The following is a 6,337-nucleotide window of genomic DNA, read 5'->3' as shown; positions in this document are numbered from 1 at the left end:
CTTGTAGTTTTATAGCTAGCCTTGTCAATCTGTTGCCCCTTATTTTAACATTTGGGGCCCTGGGGCCCATAATATATAACATGTGGGGCTTATGTATACTTGTATATATAGAGTACCACTGGATCTATCAGTGAACCAACTCAGAGCCCTGAGGCTGCTTCATTTAATGAGAAACAGCATGCTTTGTATTTTTACATTTGAGCCCCTGGGGCCTGGACCTTTGACCTCTGGGGCCAAGATGTGCAAATGATAAATCTACGGGGTAGGGCCCATAAGTGTACCACATATGGGCCCTGGGGCCCTTGTAGTTTTAGCGCTAGCCCTGTCAATCTGTTGCCCCTTATTTTAACATTTGGGGCCCTGGGGCCCATAATATATGACATGTGGGGCTCGTGTATACTTGTATATATAGAGTACCCCTGGGGCTATCATTGTACTAACATAGTGCCCTGAGGCTGCTTCATTTGATGAGAAACGGCATGCTTTGTATTTTTACATTTGGGCCCCTGGGGCCCGTGACCTTTGACCTCTGGGGCCAAGATGGGCAAAGGATAAATCTACGGGGTAGGGCCCATAAGTGTGCTACATATGGGCCTTTGTAGTTTTAGCGCTAGCCTTGACAGAATGATGTGTTTGATGGAGGAGGAAAAGGAGAAGGAGAAGGAGAAGAAACCATAGAATGGCAATATACCCGTTCATGCTTCGCATGCGGGTATAAGAAACCATAGAATGGCAATATACCCGTTCATGCTTCGCATGCGGGTATAAATAACCATAACCAGGAACTGGTATGCTCTGCTGTAGTGTTACTCATTGAATCACACAAGTAAACAATTCACAAATAACATTATGTTTTGATAACCTTTATTTCCCAAATCACTGTTGACAACAATGTGACAAAAAATTGCAGGTAATACTTTGTTTCACCTTGTATTTGGTAATGAAGTGACGTCCGTTTGTTGTGTGTTTACGTAGCGCCCTTGTACATACAGGTAACACAACTTTTAAAAGTTTCCCCTCATAAATGTTTTTCAAGCGAATATGTAATTTTATGGCATGTTGGGCATCTTCAGTGTTAAATATGCAATGATGCTTCCCATGTTTCAGAGCAATTGAACAAAATTTGAAATGAAAAGTTGCAATGGCATGATATCAGAAGGACATTCTTCGTATTCAGAATGCAATTCGATTTGTTTGCTGTGCTCTCATGCCACACAAAAAATACTGTGCAAACGCTCATACCAGTCCAGAGCTTTACTGTAACTTTTAAAACATGATATAAAAACTGGGAAAATCTGTTCCAACTGACCAGCGGGGGAATCAAAGGATGTATCCAAAAGGATACAACAGTGTCACACTTACCCACTAGCAATGGATGAAATTAAAAACGGGGGAAATATCACAACATCCATGGGGGAGTAACACTAAACATATAAACAAAGTTTAAAATCCGATGTTTTTAAAAGACAATTTTTTTCTTTTTCAAGGGATTAAATAAGAGCCCTGCTCTCAATATAGTGGAGAGCAGCTCTCTTAAAACATTGTCAAACTTTGTTCAACTACTCATAGTAACTTAAAATAGCTTGAATGGATTTCCTTAAAACACTGAAGATGCACAACATGTTTTTTATATATTATGCTTTTTCTGTTTTTAAATTGGCTAAAACTACATTAATTTATTCAAACATTTATCAGGGGAAACTTAGAAGTTGTATTATCTGTATGTATGAATAATGTTTATACACTCTGTAGATTTGGGACAGCAGGTGCGATTCAACAGCAACGTGAGTCAAATATTGTTACCGAGTCGTCAAGGCCAAACACACCTTTCACCCAAATTCACTTCAGAATGCACAAGAAAAAAATGTTTGAAAAGTTAACAGTATTTGAATAAATAAAAGTAAAATATGATTTATAATGTTCTGATACATAAAAATAAATAAATGCCCAGTTCTATTAGCACATTACATATTCACTCTTTCACAAAATACGATGTAATCTGGAAATTCCCAAGCCTAATTTTAAACATTAACCTTTCACTTCCTGGGGAATTTCCAAAATGATGTTATATCTACTTTACACTAGGGAATTGTGAGTACATAAATAGTCCTGAGTTTGTTTACTGTGATTACACGGTAAAGGGAATTCCCAACTTTCATGCAGTAGCTTTAAATTGTAAACAAAGAAAAATTTTCAAATTTAATTACTCAGGGCTACTGTAATAATGTTCTCAAGCAGAAGCAGATGTGTCTAAATGTTTAAAAACCTATGCCTTATGATAATGTGACATGTGGTCTCAACAATTTGGTTATTTTGATACACATTTTGATCAAACTGGGTAACAATGTGTGACCTACAATCCCGGAAAAAAATGTGTTCGAACACCCACTGTAATTCCCATGTTCTTCTTAGTATAGTGTGCAAACTATATCCACTGGAAACTAAGGATTATAGATTTATAGTACTTAGTGTTGTCTCAATGTTCATCTTAAGCATACTCCCTCCCCTTTCCCCACCAAACAATGTTGGGAGAAGATATGGTGAAGATGCGCATATTGGGCATGCTAATATTGTACGGGGGTAGAAGGGGGACCATTTCCAATAAGGCCTTAAAAGTGTTCAAACAATTTTTTCTAAGATTGTAGTTCTTTTTACATGATAATCAGAAAGAGCAGAAGGACACAGCTGAAGTAATTTGCTGAATAGTACAATAAAGTATTACTTGACTTGACTTGACTTGGCTAATCATTCACAAAATCTAATCATTCACAATATAATTATAGTTTACATTATTTGCCAAATATTAGTTCCATATGTTTTAATAACATGCTTCTCATTCTAATAAGGTAGGGATTTGACTTGAATTTTTAGCCATGCTGTCAGCTTTACAATGAGTTCTGCTAACACTGGTAATATGAAATGACCAGTCACTGACATTTCCTTCAAAACAAATCCATGTAAATGTGCTGGTCTTAAAAGCCTTGCATTTTTAAATAGATATAGTGTATATATTTGTTCATCATATTTATGCAGCTTGTATCATTCATTTTTATACACATCTGTTTCCCCGCTGCATGCTAAACATGAATGATTGTGTCGCTGTTGTCACTTGTTCCCTTGTAGCATCAATGAGGGCATCAAATGATTCTATGGATAAAAAGAGTCAGAGAAAGAGAAGATAATAAGAAATACATACATTTGTACAATTGACTGTGGATACTCATGAATGTGTTATTAGCATTTTGGAACAGTAAATTCTATAATTAATGGAACTTAATTTAATGTCCTGATCTACTAGTACTGTTAGCCACACTCCAGCAATAGTGAAATTCCTTTCTTTTGTTTGAATAAACATAGTTCAAAAGCATTTGGGACCAGGTTGCTTTTGTATTACATTAATTTGAAAATGGCACATGGACACTTAAAATGACATGCATAAGAATATTTGTGTTGCGTATCTGGATAATATTGTTTCCAGAATTGGTAAGTGGAATAAGATTTATATAGACAAAGCAACTTCAAATAGTGCAATAGGGGAGACCGAGGAGTCTTTGCCCTTTTTCCGACTAGTATCTATGTCAATTTTAAGGTTAGAAGGGACCTGACTGACCCATATTAGAGCCACGTGTCTTGGCTACATACAAACCCAATCTCAGGACTGCAAGCCTTACAATACTAACAGAGTAAAGCAGACAAACAAATTTAGGGAGCGGGGCAGGATGGCCCATATGGTAGGGTCAGTTCGCCCTAAAAAGTTAAAAATAACAAACATTTAGTAAAGGGTATATTGGGCAGTTATTTACTTCCGGGGAAGAACAGGGTAAAGGCAGTTTGACCAATCTATGATGTACGGTTATGGAGTTATGGGCAAAAGAGTAAAATTGGGACGTCATAGGTCCAATTTTTCCCCTGATGGGGGCTAAAATGAAACTTGCTCTGATTTTGATGAAACTAGTCTCAAATTATTTGTATTGTTGCAAGAAATAGTTTTAACGATCTTGGGATTAATAGGGGCTGTCAGCCAATTTCACCATCTTGTGGATACAAATCTGTGTGTTCATGCGTTAGACACTACGTGCACGTTGCAGCTTGCCACGCATCGATGGTGCGTTTAGCTGTTCACGTATGGAGATCGAACGACCATCGCAGCGTGCACCCACAAGATAGCAGCATACAACATCACACTGATTATCGGGAGCGATCGTTATTTATGGCAGGGGGGAATGGGTAAATTTAGGGGGAACACGAAATTTTTTGTGGTCTTGAGGGGGAACCTGAAATTTTAGTTGAACCAGGAGGGGGATTGTTAAATTTAGATGGAGAAAATTGGGAAAACAAGGGGGAACGCGAAAATTTTGAGCGGACACGAGGGGGGAACGCGAAATTTTTTGTCGATATTTTTGCCAAAACACCCATTCCCCCCTGCGGAAAATAACGATCGGTCCCTAATATAAGCAAAAACTCAATATGAACTGTGAAAAGGGCTAGTGTAGGTTCATGGCTAAAGCCCCAAGAAGTTAGAGAATTAACTGAAATTGCAGGGCAAAAATGCAACCTGTAATTATAGAAATGTATACAAATAAGCCTGAGGGGGGGGGGTCCAGGGAGGCATTTACTTTAAAAGACCTTCAGCCAAAAATATTCCAATTATATGAAAATATAGGGATTATAGGGCTTTTAAAAACTTTCTAAGGAAATAGAAAAATCTTTAAAATATAGGAAATATATGGCTGCTTGCAGCCCTGCTCATAGAGCTACATGATACACCTTACCTGACTCAAGCACCTGTAAAATGTACAACATTGTCTGATTGCAGCTCTTGTAGGGTTCAACAGAGAGAACATGAAAGTATTTTTGCAACTGTTACAGCACTCTTGTTGTATTAAATCTCGTTTCACATTCAGCTCCGACTACTTTCAACATGCAAAATCTGGAAAAGAAAAAATATAGGTTGAAGAAGAACTTCTCATAACAATATATTTATGTTACCATCCACAGTTTTTAGTCTTTCCTACAATGTTTTTTGCCTATACATGCATGTTTGATTTTATCTCTAAGCAGCAGCGAACTGTTTGATTAGCCTATCAGACAGGAAAATATTAATGAGCTAATTTGCATAATTATTTTGCCTACATTTTCATTTATCCACTCTGCAGCTTAATCGCAAAGACCAATCAACTCCAACCTTGGTATAGTGATTGGATATGGTGACCTGATGTGTTGTATTTTTGTGTCATTTTATTTGCATATTTATGAATATAAATGAGCTTATTTGCAAATTTTACCTACATTTTCATTATTCCACTCTGCAGATTAAACTCCATCCAATTTTATATCAAACTTGGTATTGTAATGGTGGCCTGACGTGCAGTATAGTTTTGTGCCATGTTATTTGCATATCATTATGAATATTTATGTCCTTATTTGCATACCGTAAAACCCCGTCTACAAGGATATACCTAAGAAACGCCCTCAATAAAATTGGTTGCTTGTTGTATTTGGAGTTTGAGCAAATATATACTGGCACTGGGTGGCTATGCATTCCATCTAAGTATGTTGTAACACCAATCAATTGTATTGACATAATAACGACTGTTTCGTATATCAGGATCGTATAGCTCAATTGATAGAGCGTCAGACTTTGGAACTGAAGACATGCTGAAGAGAGCATGGTCCGGGCACCGGTTCCGTTTTTTCATTCTCGTTTAATTTTAACTTTTTGACATGTTCTTTTTATCTTTCTTCAAATCTACCTTTCTACTTTTAATTTTAGGTGTGTTTTTTTAATTTTTTTTTTTAAAGTTTTTTTTATAGTTTTTTTAGTAATTTTGTGGTTTTATAGAAACTAGTAAAAGCATTTATTCTAAATAATAGCGAAACCCACGGTTAGACAGATGTGTTGTAACTACTTGTCTGTCCTCGTCTTTGCAATAAAAACCTATGTTGCACCTTTGTGCCATCCCAATTCTTGAGGAATGGTAGGTAGGGTGCGTTTTTGGCTTAAGCACGGTTTTGTTTCTACTTGAAATGAAATCAAAATAAATATTGTTCTGTTGCCACAATTGCAGTTTTTTCAATAAAAAAAAATAGATGAGGAATAATAATTATTCCCTATTTGAATCTATTGTCCCATCAAGAATAGAGTGTCTTCAAAAACTTCAATCAATTCATCTGACAAAGGAAACTATTCTGGTCATTCAATTTTGTTTCGCTTGCACCTGTTATATCACAGGCGTTGGTAGAGAAGGCACACTTCTCTTGTCTTCACCGAAGTAGTGATGTAAACACTATTAAACATGATTAATTACCATAGCTAGCAATGGACATACACTATTTT

At 36.6% G+C, this 6,337-nt stretch overlaps 1 long non-coding RNA gene across 1 annotated transcript in view; it reads right to left on the bottom strand.

Moving 5' to 3' along the window:
- Nucleotides 1–778: 778 nt before the first annotated feature.
- LOC140162812 (uncharacterized) overlaps nucleotides 779–6,337 on the bottom strand; it is a 38,068-nt gene continuing 32,509 nt past the window's right edge. Inside the window, exons 2-3 of the long non-coding RNA XR_011860351.1 lie at nucleotides 4,773–4,930; nucleotides 779–3,147 (exon numbers count right to left, since the gene is read on the bottom strand). This is a non-coding gene — a long non-coding RNA (uncharacterized lncRNA). The remainder of the gene's footprint in view (nucleotides 3,148–4,772; nucleotides 4,931–6,337) is intronic.

This window comes from Amphiura filiformis, chromosome 10 (genome assembly GCF_039555335.1).
Source record: "Amphiura filiformis chromosome 10, Afil_fr2py, whole genome shotgun sequence".
NCBI classification, from domain to species: Eukaryota; Metazoa; Echinodermata; class Ophiuroidea; order Amphilepidida; family Amphiuridae; genus Amphiura; species Amphiura filiformis.
This window is presented reverse-complemented; position numbering and strand designations above follow the sequence as displayed.